The sequence below is a fragment of the Lissotriton helveticus genome, chromosome 7 (assembly GCF_964261635.1).
Source record: "Lissotriton helveticus chromosome 7, aLisHel1.1, whole genome shotgun sequence".
In the NCBI taxonomy this organism is placed as follows: Eukaryota; Metazoa; Chordata; class Amphibia; order Caudata; family Salamandridae; genus Lissotriton; species Lissotriton helveticus.
In genome coordinates, this window is record NC_136068.1 from 916,959,033 (window position 1) to 916,986,448 (window position 27,416).

The 27,416-nt window shown below is 45.6% G+C and overlaps 1 protein-coding gene across 1 annotated transcript in view; it reads left to right on the top strand.

Annotated features, from left to right (window-relative positions):
- The first annotated feature begins 5,494 nt into the window (after window positions 1–5,494).
- Window positions 5,495–27,416, top strand: part of ATP10B (ATPase phospholipid transporting 10B (putative)) — a 563,398-nt gene continuing 541,476 nt past the window's right edge. Inside the window, exon 1 of the mRNA XM_078653419.1 lies at window positions 5,495–5,682. The gene's annotated coding sequence lies outside the window, so the exon portion shown is untranslated. The remainder of the gene's footprint in view (window positions 5,683–27,416) is intronic.

A 27,416-nucleotide genomic window follows, 5' to 3' on the forward strand; every position in this document is an offset into this window, starting at 1 on the left:
CTCAGTAAAAAAGGCCTTACACAGTTACAACGCGTCCAGAACGCAGCGGCCAGGCTGGTCCTGAACCTCCCTAGGAGAGCCTCTGGGAAACATGCATTGCGTTCCCTGCACTGGCTCCCAATAAAGGAATGAATTAAATTTAAAACTTTGTGCATTACCCACCGTATAGCCCACAAAAAAGCACCTCCATATCTCCAGGACTTGCTTCCAATCTATCGTCCCTCACGCCCTCTTAGGTCGATGGGCAGCATGCTATTAGTGGCTCCACGGATCCACAGAGCAACGATGGGAGGACGGTCCTTTAGACACCTTGCCAGTAAAGACTGGAATGAACTTCCCATCGAATTGAGGATGGAACCGTCTGAAATTAGGTTCAGACAGAGGCTGAAAACCCATCTCTTCCCCAAGACATAATCAGCACAGTCTCCCCTGACCCTAGTGCTCTTCCTCTGTGAGCTAAGCTGAAGAGATGTTAGTGGGATTGTCAGCGCGGGGACGCACTGTTCTCTGTGCAACCAGGCGCTTAACAAATGTCATAAACTAAACTAAACTAAAATTAAACAAATTTATACAAAATTGAGCCCCCAGATTTGATCAAACTTTTTTGTACCCCCAACTCTTTTAGCATATAATTGTTCACTTTTCCTAACCCTCTCCATTTTTTCAAACCATTCCTGAGCCGTCGGAACTTGTGTTGAAAACCAGTTCTGTAGTAATAAAGATCTAGCAACGGCCATTATAATGTAAATCAATTTTGCCACATGACTTGTAAATGTACATTCAGGATCATAACCAAACAATAACATTTTCTCATTACATGGAATTACTAACATATAATAAGTTTTTAGAAAAGCAAAATTTTCTCCCCAAAAAATCTTAATTTTAGGACAGTACACCATAATATGTGACCAATTGGCCTGCTCACAATTACAATATCTAAAACAAGTAGCGGATACATTGTTATACATCTTGGCTATAATTACTGGTGTACGGTATAGCAGCCATTTGCTAAAATAAAGCATACAACGCCAATTGGCACCACATAATACACTGAAATTTAACTGATTAATAGTTTTCCATATCTCAGATGATAAAACTAAATGTTCCTGTGTATGCCATTTACGGGTAGCTTTAGACATCAACTCATCCTCCCGACTCTGTATCAGACACTGTTTCCAAGCCCCAGGTTTCTTTACCTGGTCGTTAACAAAAAGATCTGAAACTAATGAAGATGAGTTATTAGTAATAGTGCTAGGGTCTAATTGCATCAGAGTAGGGTAAATCAAATTGATATAGGACCCCAGTAACAAAAAATTGCCTGAAAGCAGGCGTATCATATCGTTGACTGTGAGCCAGGTCCCATTCCTTAGAAAATCAGAGAACGTTTGAAAGCCTGCTTGACCCCAGTTTTCTATAACAATTTGATCGATTTTAATCCTTAATGCCACTATAGCAAGCAGGGTACTAATGGCAGACTAGAATTCGACTAGCCTAGTTTCCTTATCATACCCATACTTGTAATGTCCACCCTTGTGACGACGTTACCAGCTGCGTCCATCTGTATTTGCATGAGAACTTGAAGGTTTTTTCCCCCCCAAGAGATTTGACACTAAAAGTGGGTGTTTGTCGCAGTTCATGGGAAATCCTACCTTTATCTGGCTTTTTTCAAACACTGCAGAGTGTATAAATGCTGCAAAGTTTTCAAAAACACTTGACAGTGGTACAGAGGAAAAAATACGTTCCACATTCCTACCGAGGTCTGCAAGCCCCATTTTAAATGCATACACGTCAATAGACCCGATTCAGGCGGGAGACTACCGATTTTCCAAGCCAAAAATGGCTTTATTTTAGCTGTCTCCCGACTCCCGCCTGAAATTGCATTTTCTACAATAGAAGTCAATGGGAAATTTTCATTCTCTCGATTTTTTTTTGTAATCTCCCACGTCCCTGTCCTCAAATGTTGGTATGTATGTAAATGTACGACTACAAGTACCAGAATGCAAAGTTCTCACACGTGCCTCGGGTCATCTCGGTTACCGTGTGATTTGTGGCACTAACTTGGTAGTGTCAAATATTTTATTTCGCAATTGATAAGAGTAACTTTCTCAATACCCGTTTTAAAATGGTGAGCGGTCTGCTGAGGGCTGCTATGTGCGCTACGTCACAGGCACAGCAACCCTCCAGTGCACCTGTACTCTTTTCGTTCTGCCGTTCAGGAGCAGGGAGGGGCTCCGACTGACTGGAATAGTTGCGGAGCGTGTTTTTCCTGATGTCCATTCACTGCATATGGTAATGTAGATGTACTTCACCTCTCACGCATTCCACCTGCAGCCCTTGACTGGAAGCCGCCCTGGGAATTTAAAAGGGCACGCTGAGCCTGCCTGGGTTGCTTTTATTATGCAGCGCCTGACAGTCCCCGCCCAGGCTGCACGTACAGTCCCACCCTGCATGTTGTCATTGTTTCACACACTTGAAAAGCGCGCCAGCCCCTCAATAGTCTCACTCAACTGTGTTTAGCAAAACATAGGCGTGAAAAGCACCGCACTGATTTAATTGCTACGCTGAAGGGACGTTGCTTTTTACCTTTAGGAATGTGACTATCACCAATAGAGCATCTCTAGAGTTATGTATTCATAAACAATCACAATGTGTCATTCATTGTTGACAAACCCCCATCCATCTCTCTGAAAAGCGGCCACTGAGGCTTACATCTTTGTCTTTAATATGCGTGGCACCAGCTTGAACCAGGCGGAACTTTGCAGTGTTGTTTCTACATTTGTTTTGACCGCAGCCCAGGGAAGGGGAAACCCAGGTTCCTCTTTTCACTCTTTGTGCCGCCTCATCACGAGGTACACCGGGCCTGAGCAGACTCCGATACTCTGCAGCAGAGGGACTGAAATGGCGGGGAAATGAGGGGTCTCTGCCGTCTGCCCCCCTACCTTAGAAGTACGTTTTTTGCCTGGGCTTCGTACGTGAACTAGGGACTCTAACCCCCTTACACCCTTGGAATCCACAGTTGACAAAAGTCCTGAATCCCCTTAAATCTGTGCTTGGTTTGTGGAGGAGATTGCCAGAGTTCTACCCCTTCTCCTACCCCCGCCCCCACACACACCCATGAGCATAACAGGCATAGATCCCCACAGGCAGGGCACAAGTCCTAAAAAAAGAAGTGGGGGGACGCTGACGTCACGACAGGAAGTGACATTACGAAAGGTGACTTGCACCATCAGATTCATTGCCCTCCCTCACTCACCCCTTAGAAGCGATTGCATCAGAGAAGCCAGTGCGTGAGCAGCGTCCTGAATAGGCTCTGATCTCGCCCCAGAGAGGCCAAAGAGTGAAATTGTGGCTCTATTTGCTCCAGTTATCGGGCTCCCAGTAAAATAAGTGGGGGGAAGCCGTCCACCCGCGTGGTACCCCGACTCGAGCCCTGCCCACAGGTCTGAACTTTGAGTGTGGAGAGAAGAAGGGAGCTTGTAGTATCCCCGGGTCCTTATGTACGAACACATTTTTCCATAGACACAGAATGGGTACAACCCTATCTGGTCCGGGTCCATTTTCCTAGTTCGGACGGCAGTGCTTGAAGTGTGGGTGGAATCTGTGGATGCCAGCAGATCAGCATTGGTTGCTGCTGCTCCTTCCCTGATCACTGGGAATGTACAAACCAAAATGTCAGCTGCATGCACCCCGAACCCTGACTTAGCAGGGTAGGACTCCTGCAGGTCTAGCCGCATGAGGTCTCAGCGCCCTGAGAGCTGGCCCTGTGGATGCTGCGTTCACAGATATATGGGTTGGGTTCCCACATATACAGACTACCAGGATCCAGTGCGTGGAGGTCTGTGACAGTGCCTGCTGAGTTCCCACAGTTAGGAGTTGCACTGGTCGAATGACTGTTCATCTGGATTGGTAGAGGCCGACTGTCCGAGATGGTGGAGGCTGAATTCCTGGAGGTCAGGATACTCAACGAGCTGCAGATTTAGCTTGGCTTGAGTCCCCACAGCTCAAGAATGGGGGCATGACCCTTAGATCTCGATGTACCTGAGCTGACTCATGGAGAACTAGATTTGCAAGGTTGAGCTCCGTAGTGTAGCAAGGGTCCTAAGGCAGGCAAGGAAACTTGTCTCTTTTCTCCATGGATGAGTAGTAAATAAATAGTTATAATTAGGATGCAGCACCCCCAGCCCCATTCACTTGGTGGCACAGCACCTGCTGCAGTAATGATATCTATTGCTCAGGGTGGAGGTCCGTCGATCTGTAAGAGGGTCGAGTCCCTACAATCTAGGTAGGTGGTAGGGCTAGATCTCTGATTCATGGTTTGGTGTGGTGTGATTTGCTGGTGTCTGGGTTGGTGGTATTGAGTCACTGCGCTGTGGTTTGGTGAGGTCTGGGTCTCCGGTACCTTGGTTGGTGGGGTCTGAGTGTTTCTTACTTGGTTGGTAGCGGTGAAGTCTCTAATATCTTGGTTGGTGGGGCTCACGTCTTAGGTTTTTTGATTGGTGGGGTGTGAGTCTCTGATATGTTGGTTAGTAAGCAGTCCTGTGTGTCTTCTATCGGGGTCTGTGATAGTAGAGTGTCTCTCAGATCTGGGTTGGAGGAGTTGGGTCCCTGAGATCTGGCTTGGTGCACATTGTTTTCTTGAGAGCTGGATTCCTGAGTTGACTTCACATACGGCTGAGTTTGTGGGGGCCGAGTCTCTCATATCTGGTTAGTTGGGGAGGGGGGTCTAAATCTTAGATAACTTTTTGGGGTGCGAGGCCTTCATATCTTGGCTGGTGGAGTAGGAGTCTCTGATCCCTTGGTTAATGGGGAGATCTGGGTTGGTTGGGGTGGAGTCCCCAAGGTCTGGGTTGGCAGGAGTACTGAGTCTCTGATATGTGGTCAGATTTTTTGAGGGCCTCGAATCGCTAACATCTTTGTTGGTAGAAGTCCTGAGTGTCAGATCTGGGTTGATGGTACTCACTCAGATTAGCTCTGGTTTGGCAGGGTCGATTGCCCATCAATCTAGGTTGCGGGGGGGGGGGGCTGAGTGTCTGGGGTGGTGTGTTGTGAGTGCCTGAGTTCTGATGGGCGGGAGCCGAATCGCCGTAGGTATGAGTGCTGGGATGTGAGTCTGTCCGCTCTAGTTCGTTAAAGGATGATTTCCTGAGAGTTTACTCTGCGGGTGGTAGGCCTTACGGTCAAAGGTGGGCATGGCTGTCTCTTGGTATGATCCCGTGGTGGGGGCGCCTTGAGGGTGCTCTGCAGTGGCTGGAGGGGAGGGGCTGCATTCCTTTACACTCAGCTGAGCAGCAGCTGCATTCCAGAACTCTGCAGGTCGGTCGTGGGGGGGCGACGACAAAGGACGCCCTCAGCCCCCCACCCCTCCCCGCCTCACCCAATGACCCCTGTCCTCATTCAACAGGCGGTGACGCCCCTGCTCCGTTGCCTCAGTCCTTTACCCCGTGTTTTGAGCAGACACCCGCACCTCTGAAGGACACTCCCTCCTTCCTACCAGGAGACGCCTTGCAGCATTCTTGTTCCTTGTCCAGCAGTCGCGACGCCGAGGAGCACACACTGCAGCCCCAGGACGCAAGAGAAGCCCCCCGAGCCAGGGTCGGGTCTGACCTGCCTTGCCCCGGGTCAGGGTCCGAGCCAAGCCCGGAGGCGCAGCGGTGAACGTGAGTTAGAAGTCTCATCCTCTGTGTAAGTTCAGTGTGCTGTTGTGATTACGTCTTGGGTCAGACCGAGTTTTGTTGACACTTTGCAGGCGCGTGCAACCTCGAGCTTCGCGCAGTGATCAGCGTACTACAAGTTACATGCAGCGTTGTAAACTCTTTTGCTGGCTGCAGTATTCTTTGAATTGTAAGATAAGCGCCGTGTTTTGTGGTGTGCACATATTCAAAATTTAGAATTCATGTACTGTTTGGGTGACTGTATGTGTTGATTTTTTTTATTTCATAAAGTATTTTGCCTACTGTGTGTTTAGCTCCAAGTAGTGCGTTGTCGCCTGTGTACGTGCACTTGTAAATTTTAGGAAGTGTTCTGTTGCTGCAGGTTTCAAGCAGTACTACTGGCCGCTCCACATCTGTAGCCACGTAACTTTGTATTAACTGCACTCGTTACCAGTTGCACTGTTAATAGCTGATTGTCACGTGCCCCCTAACTCGTTCCCCCCAGCAAAGGTGCAGGGCCAGCAGAGCCCGCAGGGATTCTGAACAGGCACAGAAGCCTGAAGTTCACCCTAATGAGCACCGTTGATAGTCTTTGAGGTCATTGCATAGCTCGTACACGTGAGGGGGATTCTTTGCCCCAGGCTTTCAATCAGAAACCCTGCATCCGATCCAAGCCTAGACACCATAATTTACAGAAAGAATACAGAGGCACTTCAGTTTTTGCATCAGGTAAGGTAACCAGACGACTCCATGTCACAGGGAAAACACCTTTCTTTCCTGGACTTTGTTTTTACATATCAGTGCATTCTGGGAGTTGTAGTTGTGGTTTATTTTAATTGAGCCGGTTCGACCAACACTCCTGATAAATATGGTAAATACAAAGTTCAACAACAGAAAGATGTCCAAGTGACATAGAGCCATTTTGTCGCCCGAAAAATGCTTAACATTTACATACAAGGCGGAAACAGGGATGACAAACAAATACAGTGGGGTTTTTTAACTGTCTTCTGGTGCTTGAAAATACGACGGTTACGACCTAACTGTTGTTACAGTTTATTTTCTTGTTTACACCCTAGGACCAAGTACTCCCGTCGGATTAAATATGTTGTCACAATGAAGCAGAAACCATACTGGGATTGAATAACTTGATTTTGCAGCACAGATCCACACGCTTATATATTGCTCATGTATGTTGTAATGCAAAGCAATACAAATAGTTTTGAAAAAAAGTGAAAACAGGTCATATGGGGCACTTACTTTCAGCTGCTCCTGGAATTTAAGCAAGCAGCATTTTGCATTCTGAAACTTGTAGTTTTGGCTAAATATCCAGGACTGGATTAAGGCATCTCTCGCATTAGGAAGACCACTTACAACCTACCCACTTAAAAGAATCATATTTTTTACTTTCCATTTGTGCTTTCCTAACCTGTGGCTCAGAGGGGCCCATTTCCTTTCTAGCCCTAAGGCTGACACACTACACTGGCTATGCGCTGCTTGTCAGTGGGTGAAAAAGGCGTTCAGAATACATGGTCATCCAATCCTTGGCCTCTCTGCAGAGTACACAGAGCAATGGTCATGTGCATCAGTTGCAACTGTGATTTTATACAAATGTGAAAGAGATACGCAGTTGTTAAAATATTGACAAGGGGAAAGTAAAGTACAATTCAGTGCATACATGTAGGTGGCTGAGTTGTGTTTTGGGTGGATGGAAAAGTGAATAAGATATGAAGAAATGCATTCAACATAGTGACAAGGGTGTGCTAAAGAGGAAAGGGATGAGGTGTAGCTGTGCAAATGGATGAGATGTGGAGAGAATAATTGCGTACATGTCTAACATAGAGTGAACATTTCCACAGGCCCCATTAATGATTAATCTCAAAGTGGCACCAAAATACCGGTCGGGGAACAAAATATGGAAATCTCAGAAATATAGTTTACATGTTTAACCGCATCCTTAATTAACTAAGCCACATCCCTTTTAGAGACCCCTCCCACACACACATTTTTCATCCCACTTAAAACCCTGGCTATATTCTTTGCTGCAGTGTTTTGATTTGGAATGTTTGCAGTTTAGCACCAGCGCTTCATTGCAGCATACAAAGTTTCACAGGTTTATGTTACGGGTGCCTTATGCATAACGTAGGAACGTGATCCAAATATTGCACTTCATTCATTCAGCAAGGCCCAGGCTGGTAGGTTCCAAACATATAAGAAAAGTGTGAATGTTTGTAAATATTCCCTATGTCTTTGTCATGGGATTGGAGGACAGAATCAAATACTTGGCAGTAGAGCAGTGGGCATACTTAGGGTTGGTGTTAGCCATGACATTTTGATTTTACAAAATGTATATATATATTGCACTTATTTATTGGGGTTTTAGCCAACCCTCTTCACCCATTGGTCTGTTTTTGTGTCATTTACATTTTTCTTCCACCCACTGCAACCTCCAGCATGTGGCATTGGGTCAATTATCTAACTTCACTGAGAGTAACAATATTCTGCTCTTTTCCAAGAAGTAGACTCTGTTAGTACTATGGACTACTGTGGCATTATGTGTTTTCTGAGCCCAAACAATATTTTTAGACATACATATTTCTGGCGGCCTGCAAGTCGCCCAGCAATACAGTTTGCATTCTGCCCTTGCACAAGGATTCATCCAAATATAAAGTAGTTCCCTTAATAGCAAATGACTACTATGGAAACCTGCTTTTGGAGATAAAAAAAAATGTTTTCGCTTTTATCTTTTTTTTTTTTTGACTAGGGTCCAGCAGTTTCCCCCAAAGTCATTAGATTTCGCCTGTGCAAAATCTATTGGTTTTAGGTCTTGGCTAGACAGCGCATGCACTGTCTCTGATAAACTTGTTGTGTTCTTTCTGTGGGCTTACAGGCCGCCATACACTTGCGACCAATATATTAACTACATTTGTTTTATTTATGGTCCTGTAGGGCTCCTGCAGGAGCAATTGTCTAGTTATCTCTATTTTTGTAGCTTTAATTTATCAAAATGGGCTGAACAGATTTACATCAAATTACAAAAAGCACACATTCTGGGTAAAAATCTATATTTCTTCCTAGCTTAGTGTGATTCAGTTCAGTCATTTTTCTAAGGGAGGCCGGCTCGCAAGTGGGGAGGGGGGCAGGTGTGCAGGGGTGGGGGGCGCGGGCTGCTTAACAAAAAAATACCTTGCCGCTGCAGGGTCCCGTGTCTTCTCTCCTGAGCCAAACACAGTGCTCCCCATGGAGTGTTGTGAATGGTCTGAGCGATGTGACACGGCGCTCAGCCAGGGGCTGCAGGGGTGGGCATGTTCTCCATGCAGGCTGTAAGGCAGCCTGCATGGAGATCAGGGACGTGCGCATGACTGGTTTGAGCAGCTCGAGAGGGACGACCAAACAGTCATTGTGCACAGAAGTGTCTGCCACTCCTCCCCTGCAGCCCCGCCCTGCCCCCTCACGCACTGCCGCAGCCGGAGGACAAAATAAAATGATAATAACATTCCGTTATTCTCATTATATTTTTTTACTTTCTTTGATGCTCCTGTTAGTGGTGAGACACTCCTCCACCCTAGAGGAGGAGCCGCCGCTGCATTTTTCCAGTATTGATGTTAAAAATTCCCTATGGGCATTAAACAGGGAAAAGTGTTTTGGAACCACTTTTTCTCAGATATCGCTTGACCAATCACCCCAGAACTTTCCAGCAAAAAGCTGAGATGGGTTAACTTTTATTTTTGAGAAGGTTCGTCAAGTAGCATTAACGTTTTCAGCAAAACAAAAAAAAATTTTTCCTGTATAAACTCTGGCATTCATAATTCTATACGGTGGCGACCATCACTGTGCTATAATTTTGCTTTTGCCCACCACATCCTAGAGGCACCATGAGTCTATGCATCAGCCCACTTTAGCAATTGGCTCTCTTCACTGAGAGTGACAGCCGTTTGCTCTTGCACATGCGTACATCCATCTAGAAGATATCCCATATCGGTGCTAAAGCAGGTAGGCCGATCTAGGTTTTCATATTTATAATTTTTGTGCTGGACTATTAAAAAAATGTTTTCAAACAGATGCCATCCGTAGATATTTCTACATTTTGACTTATTATTTCTTGTACACTTTAAGTGCAAATTTCTTATATTTGCAACAAAAAAAATTGAAAAAAATGCAGGCTTGCCTTGACTGGACCTATTGGCTTTGCAAATGCCTGTTTGGTTTGCGTTCTTGTTGCAGTCTCTTTTCTGTGCTCTGGGTTGGATTTGTGAATGGAATGAGCCTCCTTAGGGCACTTGCTGCTTTATATCTTAGTTTGAGTTCTTTTATGTTTCGCTGATATTCTGACTAGTTTCCAGAGATTCCACACTTAAGAGGCCTCTACCATTGTCATCTGTGTTCTTACACATATGCAAGCTTTGGTAGGTGCAAGTCATCCAGTGATTCATTTGTAAAAAAAAAAAACACAAAACACAATAGGTACCAGAGCCCTCATCAGGAGGCCACTGCAGCTTGCACCACCCATTGCCCCCTCCAGTGCAGCCAGTGCCAGTAACAACACAAATGTTAACGATCACACTCCTACAGGTGTGACAATTCAGATTATTTCAGGCCTCCAAAGCTATAAGAACAGCTTGGGCATCATGTATTCATCACCTACCCAGCCGTACATTGGACATTGTTTTTCCACGTCTCTTCGCTGTGACTCCTTTCCCTCTCCCTCCGTGATCCTGCCGATGACTTCCCTTTCCAGCCCTACATAACCTTGTTTGTTTTTCTCCTACACCCCTGTCGTGAACCCTCACCTCCCACCCTTCCTCATGCTCCAGATAACGCGTACATGTTTTTATTTTATGCTATGGTAATGAATGTAACTTTGTGCAACTTGTTCTCATGTAAGGCGCTCTGATACCTCCGAGTCTAGCCAGCGCAATATAAAACTTTTCAAATAAATAAAAAACAACATTTTAATGTATATTGAACTAATTAACAACTGTTGTTCTCATCTCCAAACTACACAAACAGCGCCACCATGTGGCCGGCTACCATACGTGCTGGTGTTGACAATTAAGTGCCGGTGCTGAACATTGGAAATCACTGGCTCAAATTTAGCACTGCCGTCATCATCGGAGTTTGCCTTTTTCCATGACTTGCTGCTGATCCTGGCCTTAGTGGCTGTTGTGTGTCGTTTTTCTTTTTTTTTTCATCTGGAGACCTTCCTGTGAGTTATCATTGGCCAATTGCCTCTCTTTCTCACCCCTTTTGCAGGATTTGGACTCTGTCTTGCAGGTTGCCTTAACTCTGGCCTCCATATTTGTTTGGTTGGCCTTTGCCTTAATCTAGAGTTCTTTTGTTGTGCCTCCCATACTTTGTATGTGCTGTATGAAGCCTTGTCGTGGGCTTCTCCTACTGCTCCCTGCAGTACACTTTATTATTTATTATTATTGGACGCTTTAACATTTCTCACCATTCCAAGCAGTCCCCTCATCTGGATTTCTTTTCACAACCCCTCCAATGTGGAGGTATGTGTTATCCATTTCTGTTTGGGCTGCACTGTTCTGCTCTGTACAGGGGTGCAGTGGCCACGGTCTTGATACTTCATGTTGCTCCCTTATGGGGCCTTATTTCCCCATGTTTTTTGGCTGTGAATGATGGGTTCCTTAGCATGCATTCCATGCTAGTTGTGCTTAAGTTGTGGCTTGAGGATACAGTGCTTTAATAGCTTATCGGTTATCTCAGTCCTTTGATTTTTCTTCCTTTCTCATGTCCTTCATAATCTACCAGCCTCCCTTTAGTGTCTGCAGCTCCACTCAGAATCTTGATAACTTAGACACCCAGCTCAGGATGTTTGTGGGTGGAGGTGGTCCTTTAAAGACAAAACTGGAGAGGGAGGATTTTCGACTATTTTGCTTTAGGTAGGCAGGCATCAGAGTGGCTGTCTCTAGGGTGTATGAGGTAAGAACTGGGATGGGGAAGAATACTTAAAGTATTGAGATTACCCGCAACTATTCAAAGCATTTTTAGTGCTCTGACTTTATTCCTTTATATATAACAATATAGGCCTCCATGGGCTTTAAAGGAGACCAATAAGCCTCTTTACATATGAAACATGTGACAAATGCTTGGCAGAAGTGGAAACTTCATGCCAGAGTTGGAGACTAAGAAAGGTTCAAGAATGTAAGCACCATAGACATCTCTGTGGATTGAGGTTTTAGGTGCAACATCATTTTCCGTGGTTCTGCTCTAATGAAGCGTTACTAAAGCCAGGCTCTTCAATTTGCAGGGATACAGAACTCCTAGAAAAAATGTTAAAATGAGTTAGAAGTAGACAACATTAATTTATTATTGTATCCCTATGGTTAGATTAAAATCGCATGAATTGTAAAAAGAGGGTGTGAGGGCATCACACATGTCCTTATGCTATTAACATGTTTCAGCCTATATTAAGCCCCATCACGGGTCACAGGATGTCTTCTGAGCAGATGACCGCTTGTAATGTACCTATATATGTTTCCATCTATTGGTGTGACAGAATAGTGTTTGGCCTAAACTGTGTAGGGAACAAATAGGTATAAATGTATATAGTGTGTGGTCCAAAATGTATAGGAAATCATATTTATATAGAAAATATATATTTAAAACTTTTTTCCCGTTTTAGTTATCATTCAACTCGGATCGATTACTAAAAAGACAAATGATGGCTGTGTCATTTCATAGGCAAGCATGCTGTGTAGCTACAAAACGATGTAGCCAATCGCGTCCCAAGTTTGTTTTTTGTTAATTGTTTAGCTATGCATAATAACAGTATCGGGGAAGCGGTGATGCAAGACTAAAAACATTAAACCATTGGCAAAGAAAATAGGTCTCAAGGGCGACACCGATGTGTTTGTTTTGCCAATGCTTATTCTGTGGAGTGGGTCTGTGGGTTGGACGTGATGTGTCTCTCCCTAATGTAGTATTGTATCAGCAGAGGCTGCGGTTCGTTGTTTTTTTCCTTATCGACCACCACCTTATCAGATCCGCCAACTGGAAGAACATTTGCCCTTTTCTGCCACAGAAAGCAGTCGACTTTATTGCATAATTTGGTCCTCGTTGCCGCATTCGTGCAGTGGCCCTGTCTGCAGTATGCTGCCCTGTGGTATTTTAATTATTGACGTTCGATCCCGTACGGATATGTGTTCCTCGTGCTATGAGTTCATTCAGCCATGGCGCTTGGACCGGCTCCAGCCTAGAGCTGTGCCCAAACCTGTCCGGGAACTGACAGATGCTGGCTGCGGCAGCAGCAGAGACCGCTTGGACGAGCGTCTATGGCTTGTGTTGCTGCTGTCTGCCTTCCCCAGATATAGATAGGAAGGTTCGTTATTGAACCGAGGCGTGCAGCATTTCTAGAGCTTGGCGTGATCTGCGAAGCTGCCACTAACCGCGTCCCCGTGGAACCCCTGCTTTCAAAACGGACACGCTATGCTTGCACCTAAAATAAAACAAATGCTTGTTTAAACTTCCTATTTATTTTGCATCCCTTGGCTCCCTGAACTCAACATATTTGTTTCTAGTTGTGTTCTGAGGAGGCGCGAGCCTACCTCCTGCTAAGGTCGGGCGCTGGCTGTAGTGTTAGCCAGAATACACAAATACACCAGACGCCAACTTACTCTGTAACTTCCCTAGAGCCCCTTTCGCAGTGTTTCATATTATTCATAAAAATAATAATAATATTAGCTTTCTGATGTCAGGATGTTCGTGGAGTGGTGCACGACCAGGCCGCTTATCCTGATAACAAGAGACTGACCAGTTCCTTTATAAGAAGAATTTCTTTATTTCAATGACATCAAACAATGTAGGCTCCAGCCATGGCGTTTCGTTCAAATGGAATGGAACTTCATCAGGGTGTTTTTTTCCAATAATGGCGCACCAAACGATGCGGGAGTCTTGCGAGGGAACGTGGGTGGAAGTAAATAGGATGTTACTAGGCGATGCGTCTTGTCTTAGCTTTCTTGATAAGGGCCTGGTATATGTACCTTAGTCGTGAGTCTACAGCATCTAAGGCCTGGGTCCATTGTAAGAGCTTTCTGATGTCACCCTGGACTGAACCAGCTCATCCAGATCCACAAGGTGAATCAAACCACGATGGAACAAACCAAGTGCTGTGCATGCGTGTTCAGCTCCCACAACACTACATTCCTCCAAAACATTAATCAAGAAAATGGCAGACAGAAATACATTTAGTTAACAAGGGTCTCAAACACATTATTGCTCATAGTCTTTATAGCACTGAGAAGGAGCAGGATTCACCAGAAGGCAGAGATGGGGCACCCAACTCACTGTTCGGGGAAGGCTCCTATCTTCCTCAGGCACTGGAGGCATGCCCCTGGGGTACCTGTTGTGACTCACCCTTCCGACTGGCCTTCGAGAGCCAGTTGTAGACAGTGATCAATACTTATAGCCGTCACGCTGTCATCCAAGGATATCAGGAGTGGACATAACCATTCAACTACCATACTGATGTACTTCTCTGTATCCAACAGATATGGCTCTTCTTCACTGGGTGCTTGCCTTGAGTACCTTGACAAGTAGTTCACTGGTCTGTGAGACCTGGTTGATAGACCTCAGACCATGCATAGTCTTTTAAATGGATTTCTAATGCTTTGGCAGCCTTGATGAGGACACTTAAAATAATGGAATGAGAGGCATATATGGTTGGTGCAACCTGACTGTGAATAGATAACCATATAAATAGAGATGAAAATGTCTGCCACCCTAGTGAATGGCAAGCCCGTCCTATTCAATCTGTGAGTCGCATTGGGCCATGGCAGTCAACACCATCCTAGATTAAGCACGAGGGACTCCCTCTCCCTATTTTTGAGATAGCACAGGCCTCAGGCCAGTGGGACAGGCATTGGTGCTTAGTTGTGAATCTTTGCCTGAGTCAAACTAGGGCAGAGTCATTACTACAGACAGGGCATTCTGTTCTTTTGAAACACACTCTGTTGTGCCTCTTCCCATGTTCATGCCACAGAAGGTTTGGTGAGCTCTCTTAAAAGTTCTGTTAGGGTTAATAAGTCCTTTATGAATCAGCCATAATAAGTGACTGTGCCCAGCAAGCTCCTTGCGTATGTAGGGCGGGATGACAACTTAATGTCTTCCACCTTGACGGAGTTGGGGCAACCCCCATCAGCAGAAAACCTGTAGCTATAAAAGCTGATGTCTTGCTTCAGGAACTTGCACCTGGCTGGTTTGACCATGAGCCCACTATCTTGGAGACATTGTAAGACTTTTTGAAGACAAAAACAATGGTTTTCAATAATTGTAATTGTTGAGATTGATAGCTCCGATTAGTCTAGAAAGACCTTCTCAGATGCATTCTGCAAAGCCTCCCTGGGAATTCCAAAATTGAGCCATTTATGTCTTCTTAGAACAAGGTGTGTAGAGTAGGTTGTGATATATGTCATGAAACAGGGTCATGCATCAGCTTGTGGTGCCCTGGTTGGAGATCCATTTTGAGAGAACCAGCAAGCTCAGTTGATTCACTCGCCAACTCATCGACTATTAATGTGATATGGTACTCTCTTTTATTCGTTCACTTTGGGATGTCCATGTGTACGAGTAGTTGCACCTTCCTTGGCTGTTTGAGGTCAAGTAACCACATTTGGGAGACCCATGAAGAGGCTCAGTCTACTTGTATTAAATTGGTATCTTCCAGTATTAGTAACTCTGGCCGAAGTAAAAATGAACAAGTTCAACGCTGAAAATTCCTGCTAACTGTTATGGATTTGGGTGCCCATAAGCATACATTTTTATTTTTGTGGGGATTCATTTGAGCTGATACCTCAGTGATGGAAACGTCATCTTGGATATGAAGAATGATGCGTCCACACTGATTTAATGTCTTGTTCTGGTTGATCTCCCACTAGGTTTTTGCAATGAGGTTTGGGTGTGCTTCGGGTGGTGTATTTAGTCAGTGGTGTATACCATGAGCACAGTCTCATCTGCTTCTTTGTCATCTTCTATGTCTTCCACAGGGGTGTCAACACTACCACAATGGCTTTGTCTTTCTTATTGGCTTTGATAGGCAAGATGAGAGGCACCCTTCACAAAGTAGTTTAAATTTCCACAAGCCACCCATTTCTTAACCAAAGCCGGACTGTCACATGTGTGGGGAAATTTCCATGGCAATGCTAGCAGAGGCAATTCTGAAGTCAGTTTAGATGATAGCTTGGGTTGAGCGGTCATTTTGGTGTCTATGTTCACAGGCTCCGATTTCTTAAAATTGGAGAGGGTGATTTTTTTAATGTTGGAGGTTCTGGCTCTACAGAGTTCAAGGCAGCTCCCCATCCTCAAAGTATTAGGCAGCAACTTTCCTTGTTCCCATATAGTTTGCACCTATAATTATGCCAATGCGCAGTCTTGTATGATTTAAACCCTGATCCCCTCTGCTTCTTCAGCTAGCTTATACATACTGGTCTATTCTTTTAACTGGGTATAAAGCTCATCTACAAACTCCCCCAGGTCTTGTCAAGCCTGGTGGATGAGTGCAAAGTGTTCAGTTAAAGCCTTTACAACGGTCTGGTAAGTGTGAGAAGAGCTAGACTCAGCAAGGTAGGCAGAAGTGTAGTGCATTCAGGCAATGGCGCGGCCTGGCACGCAAAAAAGTCACATATATGGGTTTGCAGAGATCTGGCACCATGGCAGGAGACAGAAAAGCGTGCAGCGTCAGGACTTAGCAGTGAAAGCAGGAAAGCAAACAACTCACCAGAATCATGCAAGCAGCTGCCAGGTGAGTGCAGGCCCTTCTACTGCCCTTGTCTCAAATGTGGCATTGGCACAGAACACACAAATACACCGGACACTAACTTGCCTGTAACTTCAGAAGAGTCCTTTTCCTGGCTTTTGAGTAACTTTTTTTAGGTCTAGCCTAGGCAGCGCATGTGTTCTCTCTTCGAGATATGCTGTATCTACTCTGTGGGCTTTCATCACACCCATCGCTTTTCACCCGTTCCTTCATATGCCTTACTAAATTCCTTTCTTTTTATTTGTGAAATTGTCCCACCTTGTCCTGCCTTTCGGTGTGTTTTTCTCTTCATGGCTACTGCCCCTCTTACATGTCCCGCTACTCTTTTATTTTTGGTTCGAGCGGCACATTGTTTTTTTTCTTTGAATTTGTCCTGCACCATTTGTTCACCCCATCCTGTACAAATTCGCTAAGACAGTTCAACCATTGCAGTTGCAACGATTGGCATTTTTTATTTTATTTCCATTCGGTATTTTGTTTGGATTCACCATTTTTTTAGGTCTCGTGGCGTAACAGCGCGTAAGCGCTGTGTCCGCCAGGAGATCTATTGTCGCTGGCTCTGCTTCCCAGGAGACAGCACCTGGCCGCGCGCAAAGGCGATCGGCGCAGGCCACGCGCGCGCGAACACGCTCAGCTGCTGTCTCCTGGGAAGCTCCAACACCCCACACGCATACACAAAGACACACACACACATGAGCGCCCATGCACGCACGCACCCACACATACAGAGAACCCACCCCCGCTGTCGCATACACACACGCCACACACACGCGCGCACACGCACACACACACACACAAGTGCACCAAGCGCCCCCCCCCTCGCCCACTTACCGCCACTCCGGTCTTCATCCGCCACCGCGGGGCTCTCTCTAGGGCATGGGAGCCCCGCGTCACCAGCACTGCTTCTCTCCGTAGGCGCGGCTTCTCTCCGTGGGCGCGTGCGCGGGCTTCCGAAGCCGGAAGTCCTGCCCTCTCGGAAACAAGAGGCAGCAGAGGGGCTCGTGAGAGTCTGCTCCGCTGCTGGTATTGCGTATGCCAAAACAATGACTTGACACCTTCGGGTAATGTTAGCGCTATATCAAATCGCATTAAATAAAATAAAATAAACACCGCGGCTCCTTCCGCTTTTATCCCATTCGCGATTGACCGGGGCCGTGGCTCCTTCCCGCCTCCGCCACCCAAATCGCATTAAATAAAATAAAATAAAACACCGCGGCTCCTTCCGCTTTTATCCCATTCGCGATTGACCGGGGCCCGTGGCTCCTTCCCGCCTCGGCCACCATGACAGAAATGGTCAGTTACGCATATCCACCGCCGCCACCTGTGGCGGGGCCTCCGTCGGTGAATTCGCGGAGGGATCAAAGATAAACCAGCAGGACGAGGGGTAAGCGGGGTAAAGGGAGAGGGGCGCGTGCCGCTGCTTGACTTTTTTGGGCTGTATTGTAATTTGATTTATATAGCGCAAACAGTACTATCCCTTGTTATTTATTTAAGTATCGTGGCAAGCCTCAGTTGGATTACTGACAGCCGTGCCTTTTGTTTGTTAGTTGTAGACAGAGGCATTCCGAGGGCGTCTGCTCCGTGCACTTCCACTCCCTCTCCTACTTGTTTTATTTTGGTTCTCCATGGTTTGACGTCACACATCATGTAAAATATTGACGTTGTATGCCGGTTTTGAGTTTATATTTTCTTTGAAACAATTAGGTGTAATCAGAAGCATTCTGCGATATTTTTACATTGAGTGGGTGAAAGAGGCAGAAAATGACACAACTACTTTTTGGATGAGCTATAAAAGCTAATAGTGCAATGCGCCCCAGAGCTGTGTGCATTTTATACTAAGCATTTGATACCGAATAGAATTACATTATGATATGATGCTTTGAGTATCAATAATTTCATGCAGACGTACAGTTTGTTCCTAGCTCATCTGAAAACCAGGGCGTGTGAAAGAAAGCCCGGAGGACTGGGGCACTTTTTTTTCTTTTCTTTGTTCACGTGTAGTCATGTCATCTATGCTTAATACATGGAAACTTGATGTCTCTACGTCACTGGGATGGCATGTGTACTGTACTGAGGTTTCAGGTGTAACACTAGTGCATTCTGGTAACTGTAGTCTTGATTTTGTTTCTAAACCCTTTTGATAAACAAACCTCATGCAGTGATTTGCAAAAGGAAAGCTAAGTAAAATCATCTGATAGAGGCCATGGAAGGCGATACTTACTAACGAATGCACAGGGAAGCAATGGTAAAATGCAAACAAAACTATCTGAAGGACAGCATATATTTCTGGCAAAAATCCTGCACTAGTTGTTCCAAGGGAAAAAAAATTCAAGCATGACCCGAATTCTGATGGTGGGAGAATTCATGCTATTATGGGACATGCCGCCAATACGCCCACGAGCAAACCCCCCCTCCCCCAACCCCACCTGCCACAGAAAACATCTGGGAGGTTGTCTGTCTGAGGAATGCCAATGAATGAATTACTTGTGTTTTTTTACCTGCCGCCTGCCTTCCTGCCCCTACACTTTTACCCCGTGGTGCAGCCACAGGACAGTGGCTACATTGCCCATGTCTGCCCCGCAACACGTTATTCCTGCCCTGGAGGTTTCCCACAGCCGGGTGCAGTTAATAAGTACAGGGACCCAAAGATATGTGGCATCGCAGAATAAGAACGGACGTGGTACAGGTAGGCTTTTTTTAATTTATTTACTGGTTTTCACTTTTATGTAGCACAAACTTTACCCGCACGTATCAGAGCGCTTTCAATCAGCATGCTTAGAACAAGCAAGACTAGCACTCTATATTACTGGCAACTTTGCTTAGCATAAGCAACAACTAACCATTCACAAAAAATGTTTATATACCAATTGCAAATTAAAAAAAAAGAATTAATGCAAAGCATTGTCATTTACAATGCCAGTAACTCAAACTTTAATGCTGCGAGACCTATTGCATTGTAAATGCTTGTTAAATCTATTTGTTACGGTAGATATGTTTTTTGTAGGTATGGGTAGACCTGATGCCAAGACTTGAACCCTGTTCCCCAGTCCCAAAGTCTGCAGCCCTGTATTTTACTGTACATCCTCTCAGACCACTGACTTGAAAAGCAAGCTTGTTATGATGTCTGTATCCACTGGTGATGCCTTTCTCCTTTAAAATTTCATTATCGTGCTAGTCTGCGTGGTGCGCATGAGGCAATTCAGCCCCTCCCACACCCCTTGTGCTCCTGTCCCTCCTGCTTCGTTACTTGTTTTTAGTTCCTCTTTCCTCCCCGAAACACGGCCTCCTTTGAGTGTGGTGTCGCCTGCAGAAAGTGGGTCACAGATGGCAGGGGTATAAAGGGTCTCCGAGATGCATGGGGAGATAATCAGAAAGGGCCATACGGCCAGCTCGCCCCATCTCAGCCTCTTCCCAGTCCCCTCAGAGTCTGCCAACCTTGCTGTTTATTGCTTTTTTAAAATAAACAATAAATATACGGGGAGAGACATTGCCTAGACCCAGACCACGCCCCATTGCCATTGATCAATGCCCTGGCACAGCAACCAGTACAGCCCGAGCAGTAGGAGAAGGAAAAGCAGCACCAACACTACTGCGCGCCAGAGCATGGTGCAAACCTAGTTTTGGTGCTTGGATTAAAAACAGGCTTCATCCTGGGAACTTTAGGACAGGGCTACAAGTGCTTTGCCGTTACAGGAACCCACCTCATTGTCCTGCAGGCTGTGAGTGGAATAGGGCAAACGAGGCGTGTGCAGTGAGGTAAGAAACAGCGCTGTTGGTATAATTGCCTGCTCTGCAACTGAGGCAGTGGGTTACAGCTGGCTGTGAGTCAGAATAGAGCGACCCCTACTGGTGCTTGCCAATCTCCGCGTTCGTCTCCCACAACACTGCTTGTTTTATTAGATAGTTTAACGTGGCATGCTGCCAGAGCCAGTAGTTCCCTGCGAGTGCGGCATCCTGGGGGCCTGTCAATTACTCCCTGATATCCCAGAAAGAACACCATTGTTAAAACAAATACAGCAAACCCACCGCTTGAAGATTGCTTCGTTCATGATGCCAAAATATATAGTGTCCCCATTCTTACTAACACAACTGTTCACTTCCCTGCACCCTGTACCCACTTTGTTCCCCGGTATCACTGTCTCCAGTAGTAACTACTACTGATGCAGGCAGACGAGGAGCAGACAAGAGGACCTGCTCCAGCAGCAGTCAGGAGTATGGAACAAGAGACTGGAACAGCAGAAGCTGGAATACAGTTAAGAGGGCTGACAAGCGGTGCAGTGTTCAGTGCCTGATGTCACACTGCCCCACCACCTCTCAGCCCTACTGAAAATTTGCAATTTGTAGGCTTCTCTCACAGTCTCCGTTTACTGCTCGGTGCCCATATGCATATTGGCCTTTCCCTCAACTCTCTACAGTAGTCGTATTTAGCACAACCACAATCTTGTGTGTCACCATTTAAGAACCTTGCCACTTTTGGTCTTATTCCCTCCCCTCCTCCCCCAATGCCTGTGCCCCATTCTGCTCTTTATTATAGCAAAGTGACCTATCTGGTCTCCACGTGCTCCTAGCCTCTGCCTTAAAATGCTTTAATAATTGGTTTTATTTTAGTTAGCGCGTCATGCCTCACGTTTGCCCCTTTTGTAGCAATAAATAGCGCTGTTACTCAACAGTGCGGCACGAAAAGCTGTGTAAAATATACCTTGTTTCTGTTCTTCCTGCCAAATGTGAGAGAGCACAAGTTTGAAAAAAATGTATAAGTACGCCATATTTACAAGCACGTAGTTAGTTTAAACATGTTTTGCACACGAGTGTTTTATATCCAGGAGTGAAATATACAGAGTGGTTTATAATCAGTAGTGAAATGTATAGAATGTTAAGTAGAGTAACTATAATTATAACGGTGTGAGATTAATGTAGAAATGTTGGAATATATGTGAAAACCTCATGTTCTCATGTTAAAAGAATCATGTCCGAATTAAATGTAACTTTGAAAATCCAGTATTACGTGTAGGCCTTAGGGCAATTCACGGCAAACCTGAACGTGCTGCTAAATTAATGTGAGATAAGGTTGACATGGTTCTTCCAAATGTACTATTGAACTTAGGGTTAAAAGTATATGCTTTATAGATGTGTTATTTTAGAAACGTATGCTAGTTAAGAATGTTTGCTGTTTAAATCAAGTTAACGTTTTAAGAGTGCAGGGACCTGCTGCATGTAAATCAAGTAGGCCAGAGCCGATAATGTCATGTAGTTTAAATTGTCATGTGCTCGTTAGGGAAGAGGTCGAGAGGTGTCCAGCACAGAGCTTTGAGAGTGTTTTATGACTAAAGATATGGTGGAGTCTGGAATTTGAGGCCCACTGCAGGATGAGCTGTATGCAGGTGCGAGGGTCCTAATCAGCTCGAATGAAAGGGACTTTGTTCAGTGGCGCCTTGCGCAGGCCTGTAGGAGTTTCCCGGAATTTCAGGGGGTATCAGCGCACTGAAGAAGAAGCCTGGGAACCAAGGTCAACTATAACGAGGGTCTTCAAGAGTACCATCATGGAGTTTGCCGCGCAAAGATGTACCACGTGAGGGGCGTCCCAAGGGGCGTTCCTGTCAGAAATGTGATTTGGTATTAGGGAAAGAGACCCGGGAGGAGAGCAGAGCAGATGATTTTGGGAGCCTAAGGAAGCGGATGGGTAGGCAGATAGGCTGATCAGGAGAGACCCATTATCAGAGAAGAGACAAAGAGAAGTGCGTGATCTTCTTAGGAAGTCACCACGGCTGACACCTAGAGGGTTAAGATCTTGCTAAGTAGGGATGTCATTTAAAATAGTGTAGGGACAGACTAACCTAAATTTTCTTTTCTGTAATGACTTTGAGATTGCAACTTATATCTATTTTGACAACCCTTATGGTTTTTGAGCTTGTACTTATTATTTTGTTCTTCAGACTTAGATTATTCAAGAAGTTCATGTTTATAGTGATACCGATTTACCTTTTGAATCTCATTTTGAGAAGTTTGTATCTTCAGTTATCTTTGACTTTATATTAAATCTTTAAAACTTAAATTTGGTCAGTGGTCATTTAGAGTGGTGTAAGTTCTTAAATTGATTGACTTATTGCGAGATTACCTTTTACTCCAAGACAGGTACCAACGATTCAGTCGACATAGTTTGGGATTTGGTAAGATAATTAGTAACCAGTAATCCCGCGTTAGCAGTTGGTAGCAGAGTGAGGATGGTTATCTTCTTGAGGAAGGTAATCTAGAGAGGTTAGTTTACCCCAAGGCCCGAGACGCCGAGAGACGAGCAGCGGAAGAATCGTGTGCCGAAAGGTGCAGACGGTGCGAGAAAAGCAGCAGTATCGGAGAGTGAGTATAAAAAGGGTCATGCGTGAACAGATTGCGGTGTTTTGTGTTGTATTTGTATTGTAATGTCTTGCGGAGTTGAATGCCTGTAGTGTGAATGAGAGAAGGTTGTGAGCGCGCGCAACCTGGTAAGCTGGTAACCTGGTAAACGGGTGAACTGGTGAAATCTTAAGTTCAGGCCAGAGCTTAAGTGGTTTTGGGTGTATCGAACATCCAGGGTAGTTGTCGACCATAGTACGGAGGTCACGAGGTACCATTGACCGCCGTGGATCCAAGATAGGGGGAGTGTAAGAGTGAGTGTATGAGTAACGGACGCTGGTCGAAAGTTACTGTGTGTGAGTAACCTATCGGAGAAGGCGATTGTCTGGAAGTAAACGGAAAGATATTTCGCCAGGTTAAGGTGACAACTACAGAAAGACTGTGGGCGTACAGTCAAGAAAGGTGATCGCTTGGACGGAAGTAATCATTTTTCAGAGTATGAAAGGGACGCGTGCATGACCGAGGAGACGAGCTGAGAAAGGAGGGGAACTGCTGCGAAGGGGGACGGGTGACGTCGGCTAGAGCCGCGCTGTGATTGAGCGGTTGGTGTGACGTTAGCTAGAGCCGCGCTCTGGTTGGGCGGCTAGAGTGACGTCGGAGGAAAGTCGCGTACGGATAGGCCAGTTAGTGATAACGGCGCTGAGATTGGTGGAGTGTCATCAGGAAGTAAACAAACGCGGAGAAAAGAGAAATCATGAAGTGTTTTAAGTGTTTGAAAGGGATTTTTAAACGTAAACGAAGTGAACATTATTACGGGGAAGAGGCTCCGCCGGAGGGTACGCCAGCTCATTATATGGCAACGAATGTTGGGCTGCATACGATATTGTGGATTGGGGCTTGGAATAAGCTTACGGAAGGGAATGAGGAAATGCAGTTCCCGAGGTACGGGACGTTTAAATTAGAGGTGTTACATCGGCTAAAAGCAACCATGTCCTCATTGAGACCCTCGCCCAGACCAACACAGTTTGAGGCTCTTAATGCATGGATTAAGGCTGCACACGACCGAAATTTGAACAGGCGTCAACAAAGACTGACGCGATCGGTAAGGGCAGTGCGAGATTCCAAATGGGATGAGGAGGAAAAGCGTTGGAGGGTACAGACTATTGAGGTGGAGAAAATGTATCCGATGAGGGAGGTGGCAGGAGGAGGAGGAAACCTCATGGAAGAAGACGAGGAAAGCGAGTCGGAGGACAATCTAATAAACAGATTGTTAATGGATAGACCACCTCCGAGAGTGGGGTTAATAGAAGATAGAGGGCTCGCAAGGGAAGATGGAAATGACATAGAGGGATATACACCACTCCCTATATCGGAATGGACACCTATTAAAGGCGGAGAAACACCTCCAAACAACACTGTACAGAGTGTAGTGGGAAGGTTTGTGGTGCAGAAAACGCCAACCACAGAAAGGGCTGAGTCTGTGGGATTACCAGACGCTCTTCAGGTGCCTGTTACCATAGGACCCATAGTTTCGATCTATAATTCTGAGAGAGATAGAGGGGAACAACAAAGGCAATTGGATAGAGAAAGGATCGAGATGGAAAGGAGGAATAATGTGACAAATGCATGGAAACAATTGCCAGGATCAGTAACATGGAATACCCCATTAGAGACAACTGTCGGTCCCAATTCAGAACAGGGAGGTCCGAGAGGACCAATGGATCTAAGGGGACCACGGCCAAGACCCTATTCAGAATTAAGAGCTGATTTGAGGGAATGGGACGGGTCCATAGTATCCCCGAGTAACAGGACAAGGACGGAACCAGAGTGGGATACCAGGGGCAATGGGACAGTATCTCATTGTGGGGCCAGCGAGAGTAGTCAGGGCCGGGAAGGCCAAAGTCAGGAGAATAGAGGGGAGGCATGTCCTACAAATCAGAGAGAACAGCCGGAACAAAATACTAGGATTGTAGAGTGTGAGGAAATGTCCCGTCTCTGGGAGAAAGGGGGAGATGAAATGGTACGGGCTTTTCAGAATAGGTTTAGGTGCCTTCATCATACACTCGGGGAAGATGTCCAACATTGGAGGAAGGAGAATAGTGACAGGTCCCGCCATGCTTCGAGTAACCAAGAATCACAGGGAAACAGTGAAGAGAGGGGGAGCAATGGGATGCCTTACTATGCACCTGGAGAAAACAGGCAGATCGGGGAAGGCGGAAAAATGAGAAACAAGGAAGTATTTCATCATCCACCCCGAGAAGATGGAAAGGCATGGGACCTAGAGAGATGGGAACAGGGGAGAACTCCCTTTAACTCACCAGTGCCTAGGCGCAGGGCTAGGAGCTGGGACGGGAGGGAGGCAGAAGGTACTTCTGGACCAGAGGTGCTGAAAGCTGCGATAAAGGTTAAAAGGCTTGATGTCTCCAGCCTAAAATCCGATCTTGACGAGATTATAGAAGGAACGGTGCCTTTAGAAAGGATCGATTTGTACGAACAAGATGAGTTGCTGTTCATAGCGAAGGATACTACCAGGAGAGCTAGAGCATTCCACGAGAAACTGTCTAATTTGGCCGACAGATATGCTGTAGATTTATCTAGGACAAGGGCACTACAGAGTAACCATAGGTTACAATACTCAGATCAAGATCTAGATGAGAAAAGGACTACTGGATTGAAAACTCACATAAGGGAGTTGATAGCTGGGATACGAGTGTGGAGAGATCTGGATAAATGGGAAGAAAGGTGGTCGAAAAAGGGCACGGTTAGGCGAAGTACAAATGTGATGACCCCTGAGGGAAGGGTAATGCAGATGGAGGCATTCCCTTTGCGAGAAATATCAAATGGAAATTATGTACATGTGCCCTGGAGTAGAGGAGACTTAGCCGCATTTACCAACTCATTTCCGAAGTTGCGGGACAATCCAGTAGAGTGGTATAAGCAGGTAGAGAGGTTTGTTAAAATTTCGAAGGTATTGTGGATTGATTTGAACACGTTGTTTGACATCGTGGTCCCATCTGATCTGTGGACCCCTTGTAAGACTAGTGTCGAATGGCCAAATGCTGAACCATTGAGGGATGCTCGGACTAATGGACCGTCTGAGATTGTCATGCGAAAGTATGAAAGGGTAATAGCATGGCTGAAAGATAAGGTACCACCACAGGACATAGATTGGGTAAAAATAGACCGAACAAGGCAGGAACCCAAGGAGACAGTTCACGAGTTTTATGAAAGATTATTGAAAACATTCAAGCAATACAGTGGACTAGATGTAATGGATCCCAAAGATATAGGGCAGTTTGTGTCAAAGTTTGTCTTGGGGTTGAGACCTGATATTTGTTTGATGATACAGCAACATTTAATCTGTTGGCAAAACAAACCACTAGATGAGATTTTACGATATGCGAGGTACTGCAGTGACGAGATAGATTCTAAAGCCAAGAATCTAAAGGAGAAATTGATGGTGGTGCAAATGCAGTCCGCTGGGAAGGGTGGCCAGCAGAAACAGGGGATGGGACGAAAGCCAAACGGTCAGAATAAGGACAATGAGGAAGGGCAGAGACCTAGGATAGACTTTGCCACTTTAAAGAAAACGACAAAGTGTCATCAGTGTCACCAGGTGGGGCATTGGCGACGCGAGTGTCCCTTTAACCCTGAAAATGGAGAGCTAGAAGTAGAAGAGCAGGTCCAAGAAGTCCCAGTGCAAAAGGTGACAGTTCCAGGAAGTAAGGTGGCCAAAGGGGGGACTTCGGCTCCACGGGCCCAATTCCCACAGCCACCGAAGATAGCAGCTGGAGGAAAGGTCTTTAAACAAATGCCTCTGTTTATCGAGGAAGAAAAATGTTATTACATTGATCCATTGACAGGACAACGGGTGAGCAGTGAAGAGGACTGTACCCTCGGGGCAGTTCTAGAAGTGGATCAGAGAGGGCCATTTGTTGAGGCAGAAGTGGCAGGGTGTCCCACTACGTTCTTAGTGGATACTGGGGCTACTCGTTCGACTCTGAGATCAGCGGTAGTTCCAGACTTGCCAATGTCAGGGGAAACAATTCAAGTGGTAGGAGTCGCAAATAAAAGAATGACTAGTCCCTTGACAGAACCAGTGTCTGTGAAAATTGGAAACCACATGAACGAACATCAGTTTGTGGTTTGTGACTCAAGTCCGGTATGTCTGTTAGGAAGGGATTTGTTGTGCAAATTGAACTGCACCATATACTGCACCCCGCAAGGAGTGGAGGTACAGACTACCGACGAAGATGCTACTTTTAAGGTGGCCAATTCAAAATCTTGTGTAGAACTATATCCTACTCTGACAATAGAAGATCTTCCCCAAGATTTAAGAGATGCAGTGGCGTCAGAGGTATGGGATTTCACAGGAGAAGAAATAGGATTGATTAAAGGGGTAGAACCGGTAAAAATATTGGTAAAACCAAATGTTGAGTTTCCAAGAACGCCTCAATACAAATTGTCCCAGGAAACGATTGCGGGAATAAAACCTGTGATCGAGTCAATGATTCAGCAGGGAATACTGAAAGAAATAGTGGGTAGTCCTTGTAACTCCCCGATTATGGGTTTGCAGAAACCTAGCGGGAAGTTTAGGATAGTTCAGGATTTACGAAAAATTAACAACATAGTCGTTTCATGTTGTCCCGTGGTACCGAATCCATCAG